Here is a 24,826-nt window from a genome sequence, read left to right on the forward strand (position 1 = left end):
AAGGTGCCTGCCTCCCACACTGAACTGTCTGTCTGCACTGTGTTCCTGACAGCTGAGCCAGTTCTTACAAAGGAGCACCTGAGTCATATTTCAACCAATAGGACTGAGACTTTTTCCATCCAATTGGAGCTGTACTGACCAATCAGAGTGGCCCCATTCTGACCAATAAGGACAGTGCTCTTTGGACCAACCAAACTGTGAGGATTTGGAGTCTTCATCTGCATGAGGACAGACCAATCAGGTGGGCCTAGGCCTGGGGCTGTGAAGACAGCGCTACTGGACTGGACCACAGCAGAGCAGAGCTGTCTAGCTGGAGAGGGACCAGGACCCGGGATTTCTCTGTATATACTAGTAAGTAAGCTCCCCTGTGGCTTGGGGAGTGCACGTTCCCTTCCCACCAAAGACTAAAGGCTGGGCTGGGCTGGGGGTGGGCCTGGGCCTGGGGCTGCGAAGACAGCGCTACTGGACTGGACCACAGCAGAGCAGAGCTGTCTGGCTGGAGAGGGCTACCTGACCCAGGACCACTCACAGCCATGCTATATCACAACTGAGCTGTTTGCCCGGAACAGTTGCCTTCGTCGTCAACCCCAAATTGGGGATTCCTGTTGGTGTTGAGTTAGCGCCAATGACCACTGGTTGACAGATTCCAGAAACATTTTGGAGAGATAATCAATAAGCCTGTGTGACTAATTAGAAGTTGTGAGAGAAAAAGGTGTGAGGTCATCCCATTAACCCACACAGGAGGGGACCCCAGAGGTGTTTACGTTTTGGTTATTATTTATTGCTTTTTCTTTAATATGTAGGAGGCAGGAGTTGGCAAGGAAAAAAAAACAGTTTATTCAACAAACATGTACTTAATAAACATAGTCCTGACTTAACAGTGGTTTGATTTACAAATTTTCCTCTTTCCAATGGTGCAAAAGCAATATGCATAATGAATTATGTGAGATATTCAACGCTTTATTATAAAATTGGCTTTGTGTTATAACATGGCTTTGCTCAACTGTATGCTAGTGTAAGTGCTCTGGGCATGTTTAAGGTAAGCTAAGCGATGTTTAGCAAGTTATGTATAGTAAATGCATTTTCAACTTATGGTATTTCCAGCTTACAATGTGTTCATTGGTATATCACCTAATCTTAAGTCAAGGAGCATCTGTATACACTTACTAAGTGCAAATGGATTTTGTTTGCCCGTAGAACATGGAAATGTCACACAGGCAGCTGCAAATGCCAGTGCAAGTAGTTGTCAGTCATCAGTTCATGGCCAGCTGGTGGTGGAAGGGTATGGATGAGATCATTCAGGAGACCAGAGAAGGAGACATGACCACCAGTTCTGGAACTGAGAGGGACATGGACTCTGGAGGCCACACTGAAGGAGAGGGAAGCATTTGCGTGGGAAGGTGAGGGCCAGGAAAGGGGCAAGAGTTCCCAGAAGCCGCGGATGGGCAGCCATTGTGTAAAATACAGCAGAGAGAAAGCCTGAGGCGAGGACCCGGAGGAGCAGGCCCTGGGCTCGATAATTAGGAGGTGGCCATGGCTTTGGAGACAGTGGCAGGGACAGAAGCCAAATTCCAGTGGGTGCAGGCAAGAAGAAAGTGAGGAAGCACGCGCATCGGTGTAGGAAGTTTGGGGTAAAAGCAGTGAAAGCAGTAGTTGCAGGGGAGGAAGGGTGGAGGATGAGAGCTTTCTTTTAGGTTGGAGTGGTGTTATTGTAGTCTGAGGGGAAGGAGCCAGGCCGGAGGAAGCCATCAAAAATACAGACGAGGGAGGAGACGGCCGGTGGAGCCAGGGCTCAGCTTCGGCAGGCAGCCCAGGGCTCACAAACGCTGGGAGAAGAATTGCTCTTGGGTAACAGTGGGGATATTGTTCCTTTGAGGTAGAAGAAAAGGAGTTTCGAGAATGGTCCAGTCCTTCTGCCTGGGAAGCCATCCACGGTCATTTCTGTCTCCCAGGACAGCTTCCTAGCCATTCTCCTTTCCAGTCCCAGTTCCCAGAATGCAACCTGTTCTTTCCCCCTCGGATGCTGCCACCACTCCAGACTGAGGCTGGCTGGCGAGTAGCTGTAATATCTGAGGTTTCACCTTCGTGTCTCCAAAGGAGAAGCTGGGCCTTTAGCGGTTTGGAGTTGATGGTTACTCACCATGTGCGGAGAATCCAGCTGAAGTCACAGGAGTTATGGATTCTCACGGTTCTTCAGTCACTAACGCTGGTCCATTTTTCCTTTTCCTCTCCTCTCTGAGCTCTCACATGGCATCTTGCTTCCAGGTGCTTTGCTGACCATTCCCTCCTTCCTAAGAGGCTGTCTCCTGCCCGGCAGGTGTGCTCAGTGGTTAGGCATGGACCCATGCACCGGGGGGTTGCAGGTTCAATTCCTGGCCAGGGCACATGCCTGGGTTGTGGACTCGGTCCCTGGTAGGGGGCATGCAGGAGGCAACTGATCGATGTTGAGGCTTCCGTCTCATTGATGATTCTCTCTCCCTCTCCCAGCCTTTCGCTCTAAAATCAATAAAATCATTTTTTTTTTTTTAAAAAAAGGCTTTCTCTGCCTGGTATTAATGACATTAAATCTCCTTGTTGTTCTCCTGCGCACATTCCCCTGCCCAGGGCTCTGTCCTAAGCTCTTCTTTTTCCCAAATACGCTCTCTCTCTGGGTCATCTCATCCAGTCCCATCATCTTAACTCTCCTCTCTGCTGACATAAGAAATGTCTAAACCTGTAGAGAGTTTTCTGAGCCGAACTGATGACAACTGCCAGGAAGCAAGCTCTCAGATGCTCTGGAGAATAACAGTTTTGCAGTTTCTTTATGCATTTGAAATTAAGGAGGGAATGTAAGGAATATTACATGAAGGTGGGGATTGGATTACAGCAGGGATTTTCAACCCGTGTGCTACAAGAAGTTTTGAAACATGCGATACCTGACTATTTAGTCAGGGGCACTGACCTCTTTTTCCTTAGATTGTCAAATTAAAAGATGACAACGGCCAACACAACAATAGCTGTTGGGTGTGAATGAATCAAAATTTTACCCACTTTTTGTCAGATTGGCAAAAAATATATTTCTTGGTGTGCCACAAAACTTTAGTAATTCGTTGATGTGTGCCATGAGGTGAGAAAAAGGTTGAAAATCAATGGATTATGAAAAAGTTAAGATTATGTGCCCTCTTGAGGGTGGTTATGCCTTTAAGAGGTTATTACTTCTGGCATTTCTAAGGTGTGTTGACCTAGATGCAAAAACAGTTGGTAGGGCTGTCTTAAAACCGTCACTAAAATAGTTATAGGCCTGGGGCGGGACTACCCACCATCCTCTGCCCAGTTAGGAATTTATGACCAGCTCCCCCCGTGAGGTGACTTTCTGTAGAGCCCCTTTTTTATCCACATCTCTGTGGTGATGTCTCCCCAGTTCTGACCTCGCACTCCAACACCAGAACTCCCCTCCTTGTGACTGACATTTTCACAGGGATGTCTCATAGGCCTCTCAATCTTAACATTCCCCAATTTTCTTCCCTTCCATCTGCCTTCCCTCTAATTCAACTCAATATATGCTGGTAATTTTTCCTCGTTTTGTTACCCAAAACCCAAGTCATCCTTCATTCTTCTCTTTCACTTGCCTCCCAAATGGAATCCACCAGTAAATCCTTTTGACTCGCCATCTAAGATATATTGAAATCTGCCCATGCCCTCCATCTCCAGTCTAGATCAGTGCTACTCAAAAAGTGGTTTGCAGACCAGTGGCGTCAGTAGCACCTGTGAGCTTGTTGGAACTGCAGAAATCTTGCCCTGACCGGTGTGGCTCAGCTGGTTGGAGCCTAGTCCCACACACCAAAGGTGGCAGGTTCCATTCTGAGTCAGGATTCAAACCCAGGTTGTGGGTTCCACCCCTAAAGTTTGAAAAGCAGTACTCTGCTACAAGCCTTTATGATTTCTGTCCAGGCCACCTCAATAACCTCCAACTCAGAGGTTCTCAACCTGTGGGTCGTGACCCTTTGGGGGTCGAACGACCCTTTCACGGGGTCGCCTAAGACCATCGGAAAAACATATGTAATTACATATTGTTTTTGTGATTAATCCCTATGCTTTAATTATGTTCAAATTGTAACAATGAAATTGGGGGTCACCACAACAGGGGGAACTGTATTAAAGGGTCGCGGCATTAGGAAGGTTGAGAACCACTGCTCCAACTGGTCTCCAGATTTACCTCTTTGCCTCCCTACAGCCTGTTCTCCTAGCAGCCAGATTGAGTGTTCCTAAAAGAAAAACAATTAAATCAGATTACATCACACATGTACACACCCTTCCCGCCCCCATCACCAGTGTAAAACCTCCCATAACTTCCCACTGGACATAGTACAATCCGGGTTCTCTTTTCTGGTCCACAGAGTCCCAAGGTGAGATCTGGCCACGCCTGTCACTCCTGCCTCTGCCAGCACCGCCCTTCCCACTGCCTCCAGCCTCCAGGTAAACGGCCCCTCCCTTCGACAGGTGCACCCAGCTTGTTCCCGACGTGTACTGGCTGTTCCTCTGCCTGGCGTGCTCTTCCCTTGAACTTTAATAGCTAATTTCCTCATGCCATTGGCTTCTCGTTGAAAGTGGCACCTTTAGCGAGACCTTCACCAACTCACCGAAGTAGCCCCTCTACCAAACTGCATGGTTTTAACCCTCTGCATAGCACTTACTACTATCAATTAAATTATTGTCTTGTTTACTTATTGACAAATGTAATCTAAATATTATGAGAATAGGGACCAGGTTTGTCTTGTTCACTGCAGTGTCCAACTACCTGGAACTGCCTGGCACGTAGTAGACGCTCAATAAATATTTACTGAGTGAACTTTACTTCTTCCTTCTTTGTAGGCCTGAGGTTGCTGTGTGTGAACTAGTATCCACCAGATGCCCACTTACTCCTCTCGTGTGGCTGTGTGTCTAGGAGCCTGCAGGCAGTGCCTCGTCTCTGTGGCCCTGGTCCACATGATGGTGTGGTCCTCCCAGAGCACATCTCATGAGGAGGCAAGAACCCAAGAAGACATTAACCTCAACAGGAGGCGAGAATGGGAGGAGGATGTCAGCAGGCTACTTTCTTGGGAGGAAATCCGAGTCGATGCCTGAGGGCCTCTATTTTTGTTGTGTGGTTGTTGCGTACTGCAGTAGGGGGAGTTGCCTAGTTTTTAAGAACTTGAGTGTTGTGGTCCGAGATGTCTGGGTTCAAGCCCTGGCTCTGCCATTTACTGCTGTGAGACCTTGGGCAAGCTCCTGACACTCTCTAAGCCTCAGTTTCCCCATATATAGATCGGGATAATAACTGTATCTACAACGCAGAACTGTTGAGAGTCTTACATGTAATATCTCTAATAAACTAGGCAGATGGTAAGCCACCCCGTACATGTCAGCTATTATTATTGCTGCTATTATTTTATACTGAGAGAGAGGAAACTATGAATAATACCGAGGACTAAAAAAAAAAAAAAAAAAAAGGTACTACCATGCTCATAATAAGAAAAATGCATGCTAGAAGTACATTGAGATCTCATTCAGCACCTTCCAAATTGGCAAAGCCTAGAAAGTCAGCTGACACTGTTGGTGGAGATGTAAGGAAGCTGGTGGGAGGGTGAACTGGTACAACACCCCCTCTCCCCCGCACCCCTGCAGAGAACATTGGCAATAGCTAACAAAATTCCAAGTGAACGTACGCGTTGGCTCAGCTAGTCCCCTTCTAGGAATTTTTGCTGCAGATATTCTGGCACGTGTACAAAATGATGTATGGAAAGGTTATTGCAGCACTTTTTGAGTATCAAAATACTGGAAGCAACATCTATATCCATTAGTAGGGAACTGGTTAAATATATAACGTGGCAAATAAAATGAGAAAGTTTCTTTACGTGCTGATATGGAACACTTTCAAAAATAGATTGGTGAAAAAGCAAGGTGCAAGATCAGATGTAGAGTAGGACCCAGCAAAGAGCAGGCCATGGGGAAAATGTATATGTGTACATATCCTCTTGTATAACTGGAAGGTCTCTGAAAGAACAGAGTAGAAGAAAAAATTCTTAGTGTACACTCTTTTGTATCTCTTGAATTTTGAACTGTGTGGATGCATTATCTCTTTTTAAAAAAGGCAAACATTCTGATTTTTGAAAACTTAATTGTTAGTACTGATGCGCAATGCCTCTGACTTGTTATATGATGACTGGACCTAGGAATGTTACATCTCTTCTAATAATAACTAACTTGAGAGTCAGAGGCAATAACGAAGAGCTCTGGCTGGTATGGCTCAGTTGATTGGGCGTCGTTCCATCCACCACAAAGGTTGCCAGTTGGATTCCTGCTCAGGGCACATGCCCAGCTTTTGGATTCAATCCCTGGTAGGGGGTGTGCAGGAGGCAGCTAATTGATGTCTCTCTCTCTCTCTCTCTCTCTCTCTCTCTCTCTCTAAAAATCAGTAAAAATCTTTTTTGAAAAGGCAATAACAAAGATACTGAAAAATCCAAAAATTCTTGGATGCTGTCCTTCAGGGTGTAATAGTTGGCTTACAAAGAAGATGCCGGCGAGCAGATAATAAACTGTGCCTGTGGTTATCTATGTCATCCTGAAGAGAATGTTCTAAATTTCTTCTAAGTGTTTGAAAACAATTTTTTTCTTTCTCATTTTCAAGCATAAACACAGATACCATGTAGCTGGAAGAAAAAATAGCACGTATCTGGAAGTTTTCAAGCAATATGGTTGTGACTGTTCTCGTTTAGAAAGAGCAAGAAGGAAAGGGAATATACTCTTCTTTACATCTCTTCTGCACTTCTTTTCGCTAGAGATTTTGTGGGGAGAACCCTGAGGACGAAGAGCTAGGAGGAAAGTGAAGTCAGCCCCCTAAGGGCACTGCCTCTCCATTTTAAGAGTGTCTTTTCATGGCACTCCTCTGGGTCCTGCCAAACTGCCGATTCCTCCAACTTCCTTACCAACACATGGTCAAACCGTACGCGTCTCCCCCTGGCCTCTGATTTCTTTCTAACCCCCTGACTCCCTGTGAGTTTATTTGCCCTGTATCCTGCGACTGAGGGCTCAGGGGATCTTACACAGGTGTTGATATTACTTAATTGGGTATTTAATTTTATAAACATTTATTGAGTTCCTACTGTGTATCTGGCACCACCTCAAGGGAGACAGGATTAGAATACGGTGTGAGAAGTACGTGAGTGTTATGTAAACACCACGAAGGAGCAGCAACCCAGCTTTGGTGGGAGGGGATGTTAAGGAGAGATTCCGGGGGAAGTGGAAGTTAACCTGGGGGAGAGGAGGATCGGAAGGGTGACAAGTGGGGGTTGGGCATTGGAGGTGAAGGCGAGAGTGAGGAGGGGTCCTCTGGTGATGGTGATGTCAGCGAGAGCAAAGACTTGAAAGTAAGAAACCCTAGTTGGGTGGTGTGTGTATGCATTCATTCATTTTAACCAGGGCATGATGACGTGTGCAGCAGAGCGAAGGGAGAGTTTCAGGAAGGAGGAAGTCACCAAGAACGTCAAATGCAACCGAGGGCCATCGAACAACAAGGAATAGGTCATTGCTGACCTTTACAAAGCAGTATCTCAGGATTGGGTAGGACCTGAGCCAATGACATGGAGTGACATGAATACAAGGTTATTACATTTTTATTATTTTTTTCAGGCTACCGGAGATTGGAGCATGTTTACAGACCAAAAGAAAGGCACCTGGAGACATGAAGAGAGTAATGATTAATAGAGCAAGGTACAGGAAGATAAAGCTGAACCTGGCTTTGGCAATGAGAACGTCACTGGTAACCTCCAAGACAGCAGGCTCAGCAGCATGGCGGGAGTTGGGGGTGGCGGGGTGTGGAGCAGAGGGAAGTGGAGTGAGGAGGGCAAGGGCTCAAGAGCTGGCCGCTGGAGCACAGGAGATGCCGTGGGTAGGGTGGGAACAGCCACACCTCAGCAACAGGAGAAAGGGACTCAAGGGTGTGATTACCCACAAATTCCTGTTTTGGAAAACAGAATGTTCAGAAGCTGGTAGGTCAGGGCTTAGGGTGCTTGCCTGTCCCGGGAACATACATGCATTGAACTAGAAACAACACCAGAAACCAACCTCAGCCGGATCTGCAAGGGCAGCCTGACCTTTGCCACTCCCCAGATCTCTTCCTGAGAGTGGCTGCTTACCTCCAATTAGTCAATTATTTACAATCTTTAGTATTAGCCAAAAAGGCGCCGTTTTGCATTTAGTAATCCTGGGTTCTATTCTGGGGATGACCGCCCCTTGCTAACCATAGTCATTACCTTGTATCAAGCACCTCCCTGTATTTGTGTTCAGCCCTGGGAAATGCATCAGCCCCCTGACCTATACACAGGTGAGTGAGTGAAGCAGGGTTATTCAGGGACCTGTCTGACATCTGTGTCTCGGCCAGGAAGCGTCACAGCCAAGACTGAAACATCTGTAAAACCAGTAGCCACCATGCAGGCGCACCTATAATCCAATACTTCCCTCAGATTTCTTTTTAAAAGGTCTCATAGGTGGAATTTAAGAGAAAACAGAGAGGATATCATTGTTTTACGTTGTTTTTGCTTCAAAATACATAAAGTCCCTTATATTTAAAATTAAAAATTTTTTTATTAGACAAAATTCAAATGTTTATTTCACATAAATAAAGGATGATACTACACAGAATTAACTGTCGTACTTTGCTGTTTTCTCCCAGACTTCCTCTAGGCATTACTGTGTGTATGTGTATAAGTATATGTGGATGTGGATATATTTCCTTATAGGAAGAGCATCATATGAACATACCCACACATAAAAATATAGTTTCAACACTATTTTTGATGGCTGCCTTGGAATACTTTTGTAACAGACTTATCTATCCACGATGTACTTGGGAAGATAAATGATCATGAATAAGATTACCTTACATTTTACTTAATAGATGCTAGGAGGACAGCTGTTCAAATTTTTGCTTTTTTAATTTTTATTGATTGATTTGAGGGACAGAGAGAAACATTAATTTGTTGTCCCACTTATGTATGCATCCCTTGGCTGGTTCTTATATGTGCCCTGACCAAGGATTACACCTTCAACCTTGGCATAGCAGGATGATGCTCTAACCCAGCGGTTCTCAACGTGTGGGTCGCGACCCCTTTGGGAGTCGAACGACCCTTTCACAGGGGTCGCCTAAGACCATTGGAAAACACACATATAATTACATATTGTTTTTTGATTAATCACTATGCTTTAATTATGTTCAATTTGTAACAATGAAATTGGGGGTCACCACAACATGAGGAACTGTATTAAAGGGTCGTAGCTTTAAGAAGGTTGAGAACCACCGCTGTAACCAAATGAGCTACCCACCCAGGGCTGTTCAAATTTTTAAATAATTTGTTTTGAAGTGCCCTAATTGTTCAATGTAGTTTGGAGGGTGGGAGAGGATAGAGATTAGTCTCTCAGGAGCCAGACTGCCTGGGCTTAATCCCAGCTCCCCAATTTATTAGTGTGTGACCTTGAACGAGTTGGTTAGCCTCTCTGAGCCTCAGTTTCCTGATCTGTATAAAGGGGAATAATATGACCTAGATGAGTGAGACCATGTAAAGTGCTTAGAGCAGTACCTGACTCATAGTAACATTCAATCCATGTTTGTGTTTCAAATGACATGCCTCTGTATTATGTTAAAAAAAAATTGCTGAGTCATTTAGACCAAAAAAATCCCAGAGTTAGTTTGACACAGCTGTGGCAGATGTAGAAGATTTCGGGGTTGATTCCTGGAATGGGGACTGAGAGTTTGTATTTTTACAGAACTCTCCAGGTGAGTGATTCTTAGAATCAGGTCTGTCTGACACCCAAATCTATGCTTACAACAGTTATGCTCTATGGCTTCTTTCACACTCAATATGAGTGTGCTGTGCTCTGAAGTTTTCCTTACCTCCCTTACCTTCTGCTTTAACTCACAAAATGAGGCCTATTAGCTGGTGGCCATTAGGAGGAAACCATGGTTTCTTCCCAAGAACACAGCAGCCTTCTTAGAGCCCAACTTTGAGACCCTACTCCTTAGTAAAACCTCCAAAAGAACAGTCCGAGATAGATTCCAGAAAGTTAAATATTGTATAAAAGCACCCATGGAATCCCATTTGCCATTGTTTCCATTATAAATTACTAAATAAGGGTCAGATCCCACAGACCAGGCTCAGCTGATGCCAGTCCTTTGCCCCCTCAAAACTGCTACAGCCTTCACCCTCTTCACCAGCACTACCCATACCTGGCCATCTCTGAGTTTCTCTGCCAAAAGGCTGAGCTCCTTGTGCCTGAACCATACCACTAATCCTAAACCAACCGAAACACTAACCCTAACCCTAGCCGTAGCCCTAATACTAGACCTAACCCTAAACCCAGCCACAGTCCTTGCACTCACCCTTGCCCTAGCCCTAATTCTACCCCTCACCATAACTCTAGATCTAGCCTTACCCCTAAACCTAACCCTACCCCTCACCATAACTCTAGATCTAGCCTTATCCCTAACCCTAACCCTAACCCTAACCCTAGCCCTAACCCTAACCTTAACCCTAGCCCTAACCCTAACCCTAACCCTAACCCTAACCCTAGCCCTAACCCTAACCCTAACCCTAACCCTAACCCTAACCCTAACCCTAACCCTATCCCTATCCCTAACCCTAGCCCTAGCCCTAGCCCTAACCCTAACCCTAACCCTAACCCTAACCCTATCCCCCACCTGCTCCAGCTTTCCCAGGCCCTGGTGTTTTCAATGATTCCTTGTGACCTGCTCCTCACCTACCTCAAAGCCACCTGGGCAGGTGTTTAAAACGCACTTTCTAGGGCACCACCTCCTGAGGTCAGCATAGAGCTCACCGCTCACCAACCAGGGGGCCAGATCCCCAGGCCCGGCTCAGCTGACCCCAATCCTGCGCCCCCTCAAAACAGTTACAGCCTTCACCCTCTTCACCTGCTCCCCCCATGACGGGCCATTCCTGAGCTCTTTTGCCAAGAGGCTGAGCTCCTGTGTCCAATCATTCAGCAAACATTCAGCCCCTGCCCTCTGCCAGGCACTCGCCCTCGTCCTGGGATACTGCAGCAACGGACAGACACTGTCGAAGTCACATTCTGGATGAGCGGAGGCTGATGATGAACAGACACAAGAAAACATCCGGTACAAATGCTACAGAGAAAGGTGTGTGGGGGAGGCTCCGTTAGGAAGGGCTCATGGAGGAGAAAATGTTCAAGCAGAAACTGGGAAGTGAGAAGGAAACCCCTTGAGGAGAGCAGGGAAGGTCCCCCAGGTGGAGGGAACAGTAATTCCCGGAGGTCGGAATGAGTGTGACATGTTCAGGGAAGGCAGAAGCCCCATGGGACAGGGACAGGAGAAAGGGCGAGAGGCATGAGGAGAGGTCAGAAAGCTTAATGAGCCAGATGTGGGGATTTTGTTGTTGTTCATCCTCTCCCGAGGATATGTTTTTCCATTGATCTGTTTTAGAGTGGAAGGGAGGGGAGGAGAGAGAGAAACATAGGATTTGAGAGAGATACATTGATTGGTTGCCTTCCGAATGGCCCCAACTGGGGCGGCGGGGGGGGGGGGGGATGTCAAACCAGGTCATTCCTGGTCCGTGCCCTTGACCAGGAATCGAAACCATAACCCTTTGGTGTGTGGGCCGATGCTCTAACTACTGAGAAGCACAGGCCAGGGCCAGATGTGGGGATTTTACTCTAAGTGACAGGGGAGGCTACTAGAATGGCAGAAATTTGTCACTCTGGCTGGCCAGCACTTAAAAGCCCTTCTTATTTTGGGGAATCACAAAACTAATGGGCAGCAGGGTCCTAGTTCTCACCATAGAAGCCAAGGCTTAGCAGGGGTCAGAGAAGGTACTCTCTCCTGTGCATTTAGAATAAGGCCCATCAGGTGCTCCCACCTGGGACTGAATCGTGAGGGTGTGTCTCAAAGATGCTAGGTCAGTTAGGAATTAAGGTGGTGCCGTCAGGTGTGCACGCAGATAAGTGTGCAAGGGCAGCAGAGTCCAGCATGTGGTGACCGATGTGCATGGGCTCTGGCTGCCCCTAAGTGTCCTGTGGAAAGGGATCAGGGGTTGCATCCTCAGCAAACCATCCGGGAGCTTCACTGGGCCAACCTTCCTCTGCCCCTCGGCCTCCAGGATTCCTCTTGATCCTCTGAGCCCCACAGTCACTCTCAGTACATTTCTCTTCTCTTTGAAAGTGAGCCAGTGCTGGTTTCTATTGTTTGAAACCCAGTGTCTGGACTAGTTCAGCAGAGGAGGGCTATAATAATCCGAGGCACATTTTCAAAAGTGGAAAATGGATTAAAAGGGGCATCAGGCCTGGCCGGCGTGGCTCAGGGGTTGAGTGTCGACCTATGGACCCGGAGGTCATGGTTTGATTCCCGGTCAGGACACATGCCTGGGTTGCAGGCTCGATTCCAGTGTGGAGAGTGCAGGAGGCAGCCTATCAATGATTCTCTCTCATCCCTGATGCTTCTATCTCTCTCTCCCTCTCCCTTCCTCTCTGAAATCAATAATATATTTTTAAAAGGGGGAAGGCATTGGCCAGGGGCCAGTGAGAAAATCACACTAAATCTTTCAAATAGAGGGGCTTTCATAGACAGGAAGCTTGCCCTGGCTGGTTTGGTTCAGTGGCTAGAGCGTCGGCCTACGGACTGAAAGGTCCTGGATTCGATTCTGGTCAAGGGCACATGCCCAGGTTGCGGGCTTGATCCCAGTGGGGGGCATGCAGGAGGCAGCCTATCAGTGATTCTCATTATTGATGTTTCTATCTCTCTCTCCCTCTCCCTTCCTCTCTGAAATCAATTAAAAAATATACTAAAAAAGAAAAGAAAAGAATGCGTTCACAGGCATTAGAAAGAGTAAAAGAAAAAAAGGAAGAGGGTTGTCACCTAGGAATTAACAACTGCAAGAAGCAGCTCTTACCTCCTGAGGCTGGAGAGCAGGTGGTATCACTGTTGTCCAGGAGCCTGGAGGAGGGCCCCATGGGGGTGGTGCTTGGATCTCTGAGGGAAGCTCTGCCCTGCTCAGACCACTGAGAAGGGCGTGCTGGGGGCTGGTGCTTCCACCAAAGGGGTGTGGCTCTGCAGCTTCTCAGACGCCACAGGGGCACAGCTCAGCAGGTGAGTGTGGCTGCCGCTGGACCTTGTAGGTGCTGGGAGTGCTCAAGTCTCTAGAACTGTGGTTCTCAACCTTCCTAATGCCGCGACCCTTTATTTTTTTTATTTTTTATTTAAAAATATATTTTATTGATTTTTTACAGAGAGGAAGGGAGAGGGATAGAGAATTAGAAACATCGATCAGCTGCCTCCTGCACACTCCCTACTGGGGATGTACCTGCAACCAAGGTACATGCCCTTGACCGGAATCTAACCTGGGACCCTTGAGTCTGCAGGCTGATGCTCTATCCACTGAGCCAAACTGGTTAGGGCCCGCGACCCTTTAATACAGTTCCTAATGTTGTGGTGACCCCCAACCATAAAATTATTTTTGTTGCTACTTCATCACTGTAATTTTGCTACTGTTATGAATCGTAATGTAAATATCTGATATGCAGGATGTCTTTTCATTGTTACAAATTGAACATAATTAAAGCATAGTGATTAATCACAAAAACAATATGTAATTATATATGTGTTTTCCGATGGTCTTAGGCGACCCCTGTGAAAGGGTCGTTCGACCACCAAAGGGGTCACGGCCCACAGGTTGAGAACAACTGCTCTAGAAGCTGAGAACAGTATATGCTGCTACTGGGGCAACATAGGAAGACAGGAAGTGGCCTGGTTAGGGTGGCTCAGTGGTTGAGCGTCGACCTAAGAACCAGGAGGTCACAGTTTGATTCTTCGTCAGGGCACATGCCTGGGCTGTGGGCTTGATCCCCAGTGTGGGGTGTGCAGGAGGTAGCTGACCAATGATTCTTTCTCATCATTGATGTTTCTCTCTCTCTCCTGCTCCCTTCCTCTCTGAAATCAATCTATCTATAATAATAAAAGGGTAGTAGGCTAATTAGACCGGATGTCCTTCCTGACAAAGCCAGGGCCAGAGGGAAGCAGCCCAGGTCCCAGGTGCCTGCTGGTGGCCGGAGGAGGGAAGCCAATGCCGGCAGCTGGGGAAAGGAAGGCCTACCCTTGCATGAATTTTTGTGCATCGGGCCTCTAGTATATATATATATATATATATATATATATATATATATATATATATATATATATATGTCTAAGCGACCAAATGACAGGTCAACTGGTCGCTATAATGTGCACTGACCATCAGGGGGCAGACCCTCAATGCAGGAGCGTCTGGTGGTCAGTGCGCGTCATAGCAACCGGTCGTTCTGCAGTTTGGTCTATTTGCATATTAGCCTTTTATTATATAGGATTGGTTCTGTTTCTTTGGAGAATCTGACTGATCCAAGTGCTTTGTGAGATAGGAGGGGCAGGTATTATCTCCAGGAAGAAGCCCTAGTAAGAGGGAAAAAGTGAAAATGTAGGTTTTAGCTCTCATTATTCAGCACCGTCTGTTTAAACCATGCTTACCCTGTTTATATAACTCTCAGTAGTGGCAAAGTTCCCGGTGATCATTTTTGTGCTTCTTTCTAAAACAGCATCTACCACTCACCCAAGTAAAACCTTGAAACTCCCTCTCTCCTGAGTGCAGAAACTGGGTGTGGCTAACAGAATACTTGAAATAGAGTATCTACTCAATTAATAACTAACAGATGAATGAATAAATACATGCATTAAAAAGTAAACATAAGCCAAATGACTCTGTAATAAATTACTATTGGTTGCATTTGTATAGAATTTTATATATGCAAATTATTCTGCTAAAAATATGTTATAAATATGTAAGTGCTGCGAGCAATAATTTCTAATAAAACCTGTCATCAAAATGAATTAATATTTAGTGGGCACAAACTATGAGCATGACCCTGCATTAGTCAACTCTCCAAGAATACATCTGCCTTAATAATAAAACTGTTTAAAGGTGTCAGAGCTGGAATCCTAATTCATCTCTTAAGTTGTTTTTTAGACCTCTGCTTTGTTAGATAAATCTTCTCTCATCATGACTAAATGCTATTTTCATTATATAGTGTTTCCAAAGTTTATTAAACATTTTATCCCTGCTATCAAACTGTTTGATCTTGTCTGTCTTTGCATCTCTTCTGATGTTTTGTAATTTTCTTGCCAGTAGTCCAATTTCTCATGAACATTTATTGTTTTTACTCTCTGGAACAGCAGCTCTCTTCTTCTATGACAAGCTCTGTCAAAGCCCAGGTGAGCCTTGTAGGTGGGGGCTGACAACTATAGAACCCTGCCTTCAGGGCCATGATGATTGGTCCATGGTTGAGCACATGACCCAAGCTGGACCAATCATAGTTCTTCCCTGGGAACTTTTATTTTATCTGGAGGTGGGGGTGGGGGGAGAGGAAAAGAAGCTTGGAAAGCAGAGGGCTTTTCCTCTCTCTTCTTGTGGAGTTGCTTACTAGACTGGGAACACAGGGCTACCAGAGGCCATTTTCTTCCCCATAAAGCAATCCTCCAGCAATAGGAGAAAATGAATTCAACCTAAGGAGATAAACAGGATGAGAAGTGGGAGAGACCTGAGAGCTTTCAAATCCCTGATTCCAGGAGCTGAATTCTCAGAAATTCTGTCTTCTGAACTCCCAAGGCTTAACTGTCAAATTCATCTTTCATTCTGGTAGCCACCTCAACCTGTTGCCAAAAATCTTCTTTTTAACTTCAGCTAGTTTAAGTTCCTATACAAAGTCCTCTCCCCCACATACACATTTGCTAGAATCCCTGTGTAGACTTCAATATATTTAAACATTAGTCTGAATACTACCTTATAAACTTTGAGTTGTCAAGGCAGGCCACCTACATGAGGTGACAGCATAGGGTTTAAGTGCATTGGTTCAAGAGTCTTGGTTTCATATCCTACCTTCATTACCAACTAGCTAAGTGACCTTGGGTAAGGGACTTACACTGTCAGTGCCTTAGCTTCCCACCTATACAGTCTGCAAAATGATGAGGGTCATTGTGCCCATTAAGTAGATTATATCTTTAAAGCCCTAGGACAGCACCTGGCACATAGCAAGAACTCAATAAACACAGCTATTATGACCCTTCCTTCTTTTGTCATTGATGTCTCCCATGGCATAATCACCCTATAGGATTTGAAACACATTGATTCAACCCAGAAACTCAAATTTCTTTTATTTTTATTTTTGGAATGTTAAATAAATATTTAACTTTGACATTTCGTGGGCCACATTCTATGGTTGTTGTCCCCCCCCACCCCTCCCCTCCTCAGTGATTCCTTCCGAATTTTTGTTCTTTGGTATTCTTTCTCAGTTCTTCTTTCTTTCTTTCTTTAAGGTTTTTTCTACAGGTGAAAGTAAGATTTGGTTGCGAAATCTCTAAGTTTATTATGTGTAGTGATTTGTTTTATTTATTTACTTGATTGTTTATTATTGATTTCAGAGAGGAAGAGAGAGGGCCAGAGAGATAGGAACATCAATGATGAGAGAGAACCACTGATCAGCCGCCTCCTGCACACCCCTACTGGGGACTGAGCCTCTCAGTAGGGGTGTGCAGGAGGCAGCTGATCAGTGGTTCTCTCTCATCATTGATGAGCCTGAAACCAGGGCATGTGACCTGGATCAATGCTCAACCACTGAGCCACACTGGCCGTGCTCCTTCTCAGTTCTTTTTCACAACACCTCCGATTCCTATCCCTCAACATTATTCTGTTCCTTCCTTGTAAATTGCTTTTTATTATACCCGCAACTGGAATATTCCTACTACAAGGAGCAATTTGCTGTAAGTTTGTTTTTTCTGGACTCATTTCTCTTTTATGGAAGTGGTGCTATTTATCAACCTGTGATGGAGCTCTTCCTGGTTGGGCTGGGGCATGCTGCAAACTGCCGCTGTTCTTGCAAGTCCCTATAATAATGCTTTTGTTGGCCAGGACACAAACCACAGTCTGAAAGGTCTTCCTGAGTTCTGAAGGTCAAGCAATTAAAATTGTCTAAGGCTTTGAGGAGAGATGAAACAAGGCTTTTCCCCGGGGAGATCTGTTGGTGGTTCTTTAGGTGCGTACTGTACTACCCAATGGGGGCACCTGGGTTCTAGTCCTGCCTGCCGCTTCCTGTTGGGACCTCAATTTCTTCATCAGTATCATGGATTTACAGCAGGATCACCCTGATTCTGTGTGAACTTTAAAATGAAACAATATGGTAGTTTGTGAATTGCAAGCTTTAGTAGGAACTCAGCAATTGATATAAAATGGGGCTAGTTCTCTTTCATTGGCTTTGCAGAGTGCCGTGTGCAAACAGGAAGAGTTCAGGACACTTGGTGAAGAGCCACACTTGGCATCTTCTTGAATAAGGCAGACAAACGGAGTCAGGTCCTCGGGCCACAGTGTCTCTCAGAAGTTCCAGAGAAAAGACATATCCAGGAATAATTTCCACTGTGAACCTCAGTGGAAAAGGTTTACAAAGTAGAATAAAATAACCAAGGCTATTGCCTCTCAGATGGGCCTTCCCTTATTCTACCTTCACTGCCATCCTCCCTGGATCCCTATCCTTGCCCCATCAGGCCTAGAGGGCTCATCTGGAAACTGTCTTGCCCCGTTTGGCTCAGGTGATACAGAATTTTCTAGTGTTTACTCCCAGCCCTTCACCTTTCCCCCTGTTCAGTGCCTGTATAGGTTCGGGTTTTTCCCGCCTGCCAAATGGAGATGGTTCAGTCCATAGCACATGCCTCAATGGAGCACAGAGGTGACTAACGCCGCCTGGGGAACTGGAGGGGACTGTCCAAAGGGGCTAATTTTAGAGTAAGTCCTAAAGGCGAAGGAGGTGTCGCCTCAAGGTAAAGGGTTGGGAAGGAACCTCACCCCCTGCCCCCTTCCCTCTCCACTCCAGAGGGAATAGCATGTGCCTTTGACAAAGGCATGAAAGAGCTTGATGCCTTCGTTCAGAAATAGCAGGTAGTTGATCCTGGCTGGAGTCCTGGCATGCCACCCGGCAAACCCTAACCACACCATTGTTTCCCACAAAGCTGTAAAGAGGCATCGCTTTTCTGTCCCAAATGGAAGGTGATGTTGTTAGATGCTCTTTCAGCCAAACTTTGATAGGCGTTAAAATACTTTTCAAGGTAAAGTCCCTGATTAGTCTCCTTAGGGGTTAGGGCACCTTCATCTCCCTCAACTCTCCCCCTCACTCCCCTCAACTCTTTTAACCTCAGCATCAAGTATGAGCCCTTCTTCAGTCTTCCTCTCTGGGGACAGAGGGCCTTTTACGCAAATAACATGGGTGGCTGCTTCAACTGCCCAGAGTGGCCAGGGTCAGTATTCAGATCAGGGTCTCAGCTCTGTTCTACTATGAACTAGCTGTCAGCTGGAGTCAGCTACTTCTCCCAGCCTCAGCACCAAGGCTGATGGAAAGAGGAAAATGAAATGCGCCTTATTTCCCTGGACGGCCTGTAGCCCTGTGAATCACTTCTTTAGAAAACAGGCATCAAAGTGTCCAATTAAAGCACATTGCTAATCTGGTAGAGCAGTGGTTCTCAACCTTCTGGCCCTTTAAATACAGTTCCTCATGTTGTGACCCAACCATAACATTATTTTCGTTGCTACTTCATCACTGTAATGTTGCTACTGTTATGAATCGTAATGTAAATATCTGATATGCAGGATGGTCTTAGGCGACCCCTGTGAAAGGGTCGTTCGACCGCCAAAGGGGTCGCGACCCACAGGTTGAGAACCACTGAAGGACATGACCCAGGTGCTCACACCACCGTTTCCCTATGTAGAATGAGAAAATGCCAGCCAGAAGAAAATAAGCAGGCATGATTGATCAATTTATGTCCAGTTTCCTATCGTTTCCTTTGTCTTGTCACCCATTACCTTTCAAAATCCTCGTGGGCAGGAGGTCAGCTTTCTCCAGTTCCTTTGAAAATCCTTGAAGTGACCTGTGAAACGTCCTGAGGGCAATGAGTCTAGAGCAGGGGTGGGCAAACTTTTTGACTCGAGGGCCACAATGGGTGCTTAAACTGGACCGTAGGGCCGGAACAAAAGCATAAATGGAGTGTTTGTGTGAACTAATATAAATTCAAAGTAAACATCATTACATAAAAGGGTACGGTCTTTTTTTTTTTTTAGTTTTATTCATTTCAAACGGGCCGGATCCGGCCCGCGGGCCGTAGTTTGCCCACAGCTGGGATAGAGTGACACTGAGTCGTGATGACCCAAGTCTTCCAAACTAAGTGGAAGATGGCGGTTGATCCCACTGAGGTTCTCTTTATTCGCCAGGAGTCATCCTGGGAGCGCAACGCAGTCCTCTGCCGAGAGAGCACTCCAGTCAAGCTCCCGGCACTAGAATGCTAATTGGTGTTTGGTGGCTCGCTTGGAGTAAGTCTTATGCGTCAGCCTAAATTAAAGTGGAAATCTTCAGGGATTTCCCCCACCCCTTTGGTAAGAAAGTGACTTTGTTCAAGAATAGGCAAACCAAGACTGGAGGGCCAAATCCTGTCCTGTTACCTGTGAAGCAGGCCTTTTCCCCACCTTCTTTCCTCTCTCTAGGCCCTGGCAACCACTAATCTACTTTCCGTGTCTATGTAATTAAGGAAGAAGGGTTTTTATAGCCAGGGTCTTGGATGCAGGTTTCAAAATGTGGGACCATCGCTGGCTCTTATACTCCTTCATCGCTCTGGCCACAGTTTCTCAGCTGCCAGGTGGGTGGTTCTCAGTCTTGGCTCACATTAGATTCAGTCGTGGAAACTGAAAACATGCTGGTGACCTGGCCCCACTCCCTTGAGATTCTAATTCACTAGACCTCTAGCGGGGCTTAGACACTGGGGATTTTTAAAAGCTCTGTAAGGCAGGCTTGCTCCAAGGCCTTGCTATCAACATGTGGCCCCGGGACCAGTTGGAAGCTTGTTCTACATGTGAACTTGCAGGCTCCTCTCCAGCCCCACCGACTCCGCATCTGGGCATTAACAAGACCCCAGGTGACTCGTGTGCACTTGAAAGTTTGGAAAGCTCTGCTCCAACGTCCCCTCTGGCTCTCACAGTCTGCAGTTTTGTGATCCCTGTTCCTGCCTTTGGGGCCACCAGGTGATTTTCGTAATCGGTTCCCACAAACCAGCGTTGACCCCACATTGGAAAATTGGCTTCCAGGTTGCTAGCCGAACAGGATATGGGAATATGCCACGGGCAAAGCGTTACATGAAGTTTGTTCAGTGATAGTTAATTACACAGTCATTTGGAAGAACATCAAGTCACTTTAGACTTGCTTTTTCCACTGTCCAGAAGCAGAAGGGGGGGAAAAGGGGTATTTAGGTCTCAACCTGTGGAACAGCACACAAATCACAGTGACCAGCTTACACCTGGTTCTGCGCCCTAAAACAGGTTGGCGATCAGCACAATCCTTACGTTATTTTACAGAGACAGCACTGCACGTGCGCATGCCACCGTGTCCCCCAGCTGCACTGGGAAATAAAGTCTCGCCTCTCCCCACCAAGGGATCAGGACATGACCGGAACCGGGACACTGGAACCCTTTCAGAAGCGGAGGGTAGGTTTCCCAGGAAGATCTGGTGCTCCAGCCCTCCCCATAAGTGTCTATTCTTCCCTGCACCCCCCCCCCCCCCCCCCCCAGCTCCTGAAGACCCTCCCATAGGAAGCCATTGGGGAATGGGGCTCTTGAGCAATAGCTTTCCTGTTCTCCCGGCATGGTGTAGCAATACAGCGACTCTCATTTCTCCACTGCAACCCTCCGCGTTCAGTGTTTGGCTCTGCTGTGTGCTGAGAGGGATAAATGCGCCTTCTGTTTGGTTACACCTGTAGCCAATTTAAAAGTATTCTGTACTTTGGAAAATCAGGCATGCTGGTCAGGCAGGCACTCCCATGCAAAGCAATATAAGCAGAGTTCTTCCATCACCGCTGACCAATAGAATCACCTGGAGAGCCTTCACTCCTGGAAGGAAAGATAGGCAGTAAGATTTCTGATGCTTCTCTTAGCGATGATTTTTTCTAATATAGCTCCTTGGGCAAGGGAAACAAGAAAAAATGAACAAGTGGGACTACATCAAACTAAAAAGTTTTTGCACAGTAAAAGAAACCACCAACAAAACAAAAAAGCAACCTATTGAATGGGAGCTACATTCAAGAAGGGGTTGACATCCAACATTTATAAAGAACTCATACCACTCGACAGCAAACAAATAAGCAATCCAATTTAAAAAGGCAGAGGACCTGAATAGATACTTCTCCAAAGAGGATGTCCAATGGCCAATAGACATGAGGAGATGCTCAGCATCACTAATTGTCATAGAAATGCAGATTAAAACCACCGTAAGATATTACTCATACCTGTCAGAATGGCTACTGCCAATAAATCCACAAATGGCAAGTGCTGGTGAGGATGTAGAGAAAAGGACACTGTTGCAGGGAATACAGACGGGTGCAGCCACTATGGGAAAACATGACGAGGTTTCTCAAAAAATTAAAAATGGAACTGCCTTATGACCCAGCAACTCCACTTCTGGGCATTTATTTAAAGAAATCCAAAGCACTCATTTGAAGGAATATAAGCACCCCTATGTCCACTGCAGTGTTATTTGCAACTAGAGGCCCGTTGCACGAAGAGTTGCACAATAGGCCTTCCTTCTCCTGGCTGCTGGCACCGGTTTTCCTCCGGCACCCGGGACCTAGGCCTTTGGTCTGGCCACAGCAGAGAAGCCACACCTCTCCAGTCTTCGCTTGGCGCCTGTGTATGCAAATTAACCACCATCTTTGTTGGGTTAATTTGCATACTCACCTGATTGGCTGGTGGGTATAGTGGAGGGACGGTCAATTTGCATATTTCCCTTTTATTCGTGTAGCTAGCCAGTATATGGAAGCAACCCAAGGGCCCATCAATAGATGAGTGGATAAAAATGTGGTGATACATATAAACAATGGAATATTACGCAGCCATAAGGAAGAATGAAATCTTACCATGTGCAATAGCACGGATGAGCCTAGGGGGTATGATACTCCGTGAAATAAGTCAGAGAAAGACAAATACCATATGGTTTCACTTACATGTGGCATCTACAGAACAAAATTAGTGAAATCAATGAGTACTGCAGAGATTCAGAGGCAGAGACGCCAGTGCCCATGGGAATAGTGTGGAGATGATGCACAGCCAAAATGGCCCATGGAGGGAGGCCAGGAGGGTGTCCCCATGATGGTTTACGATACCGTTTGTCACATTCACTTTGAGCCAGGCTTTGTGCTAAATGATTGCCATATGTTGCCTTATTTGCTCTTCTCAACAGCATAAGGGGAGACCTAGAATTATCCCATTCTGTAGAAGATGAGACTGTGGCACAGAGAAGTTAAATAACTTGCCCAAGGTCATCTTATAACCTGGTCTGAATGACTCCCAAGTCCATGCACTTTATTATAGTGAATACCCACGTAACACTTATCAGTGTGTGCCAGGAGGCAGTTCCTAACATTTTACATATATCATCTCATTTAATCCTCAAGACAAGCCTTTCTGGCAGAGAACCCCATTATTCTCAAGATCTGGGTAAGGAAACTTGGACACAGAAATGAAGTAACGTGCCCACCTAAAGAAATGAAGTAACTTGCCGGGTAAAATACAGGACGCCCAGTCGAATTTGATATATAGCAAGTAATAGGTTAATATAAATATTGCATGGGGCATACTTATACTAAAAACTATTTATCATTGATCTGACGATTTAAATAGGCATCCTGTTTGCGTTTGTTTGTTTTTGCTAAATCTGGCCATCCTACCGAGGTCACCGTGCTGGCAGTTGATAAGCAAGGTTTAAAGCAGGTGATCAGACTTGGGCCTGCGTTCTTAACCACGGCATTCCAGTGTAGCTGGAGACGTGGGTTGGCATGAATACCAGCATGCTTGGGAAGAAGTGAGCAGACTTGTCCTCTTGGCTCCGAGGTTAGATTGAGGGGGTGAGAAGCTGCAGTGGACTTTTCCACCCTCGCTCAGCTCACCTCCCTGCTCTGCTGCTGCTGCTGCTGCTATCCCCACCTGCTGGTGACACAAGAGTTAAAAGAGCTGGCCAACGTGGAGCCAACAGCCAACGCTTGGTTCTGATGCCAGATAGAGAAGGAAAAGAAAAACAGGACGAAATGAAGGCATGCGAGAGAAAGTTAGTATGGGAGTCTGCAGACATTTATAAAGAACTCATACAACTCGACAGCAAACAAACTCACACTTCCCTTTATAAAGTGCAGGCCCACCTCCGAGGGTAAATGCGTGTGCCTAGAAAGCATTCGCAGGCCTGTGGCAAAGCCACAGAGGAAGCAGTTACCTAACTCTCTTATGGACAACTATTGACCAGGGTGCTAGGACTCTGCTGGGTGCTGTCCACCCAGGCAGCTGACAGAGACCCAGGGCCATCGTTCTGGCAGGTGGATAGAGTGTTGCTTAGGCCAGGAGGCTGGGAAAGTGTGCCGTCTCCAGGGTGGATGTGGAGTTCAGGTCCAACTCTGAGTGCCAAGGAAATCTGGCTCAGCTTCCTGAGCGCCAGGGGCGCTGCAGCTGCAGAAACAAACTCTCCTGGCGTTAAAGGGGGGTGAGCGCTTGTACAACCGAACATCAAGCAAATAGAGAACCAATCGGCGAGCTTAATGGGACCAGTGTGATACTCAGGAAGAGGCCGTGAGTAAGAATGAGCAATAGGAGATAAGCAGAAGCAGATTAGCTATCCCCAGTTGTGCAGGGACAGGGATTCATAAAAGAATTCGCTGTGTATAAAAACAAGCACATTTATGTTCGATAAAGCCAAGTGCTGTGTTGTACAGTTTATGTTTAGTAGTGCTTTTAAATTTAGTTTTATTTTGTTCCTTTTGTTGTTTCCCAGAGGCCTGAGTTAAAGAACCCACTGAGGTAGAAAATACGTGAGTAGTACTAAAATGGCTGAGCTGCGGTCCAAGGATATTAAGCATCGACAGGTCCTATCTCCTTTCAAGACCATTTGGAACATTTATTAACCAGTTACCCTACTTCCAGTCTCCCTATCCTCCGGGTATTCCTCTAAAACCTGGATGGCTCAGATCACCATCAATTGCATAAAAGAGACAATTGCGCAAATTCAATGCCTTTTGCAATCTCTTCCCAAACTGCTTGCCAAACTCGCCTTTCACCACTTGCTTCTCCTGTCTTCTCTTTGTGGATTCACTGGTTCAGACCAGGCATGCTTCCCCGTTTCCTTCTCTTTTCCAGCCCCTGCCTCACCCTCCGCAGGACAAGAGCCCACCCATCACCAGATGTCTTCGGACCTCCGTGCCTTTGCATGTGCTGTTCCTTTCCTCTGGTCCCTCCAGCGGTGTGCTGGAGCTGGCTGGCTCTTTCCAGCTCACGCACGTCTAGTCCCAGCTCTCTTCAGTGACATCACATAGATACCCTGAAATCTGCCGCAGTAGAAGAATGTACACCAGGGAAATGAACAAATGCTACACATCAGGGATTGTTCAACATTCACCAGCACACACTGTGGCCTCCCACTCTGCCTGGAAGAGTCCTACGCATCCTCCAGGACAGAGTGCTGCTCTGTGCAGCTTCCTTTGACTCCCACAGAGGAACAGGGAGAAGAAAGCAGCTCCTCTGTGCTGAGCCTGTGGGCTGGGCACTTTGCATACATAATTCTCATGCCTGAGTAAAGCAGTTGTATCCTATTATGTGTTTGTTTACGCTTGCCTCCCTGATACGTGCTAAGAGCAAAGATTGCAACCCCAGGGACCTTAAAAGTATCTTTTATAAATGGCGGGTTCTTTGTGAACGCC

At 46.3% G+C, this 24,826-nt stretch overlaps 1 long non-coding RNA gene across 1 annotated transcript; it reads left to right on the forward strand.

The window, feature by feature from the left end:
* Positions 1 to 208: 208 nt before the first annotated feature.
* Positions 209 to 5,369, forward strand: LOC118670560. The gene is made up of 3 exons (XR_004972378.1): positions 209 to 351; positions 4,377 to 4,455; positions 4,852 to 5,369. It is a non-coding gene; the product is annotated as an uncharacterized LOC118670560 (long non-coding RNA).
* Positions 5,370 to 24,826: the final 19,457 nt, after the last annotated feature.

This window comes from Myotis myotis, unplaced genomic scaffold (genome assembly GCF_014108235.1).
Source record: "Myotis myotis isolate mMyoMyo1 unplaced genomic scaffold, mMyoMyo1.p scaffold_m19_p_16, whole genome shotgun sequence".
In the NCBI taxonomy this organism is placed as follows: domain Eukaryota; kingdom Metazoa; phylum Chordata; class Mammalia; order Chiroptera; family Vespertilionidae; genus Myotis; species Myotis myotis.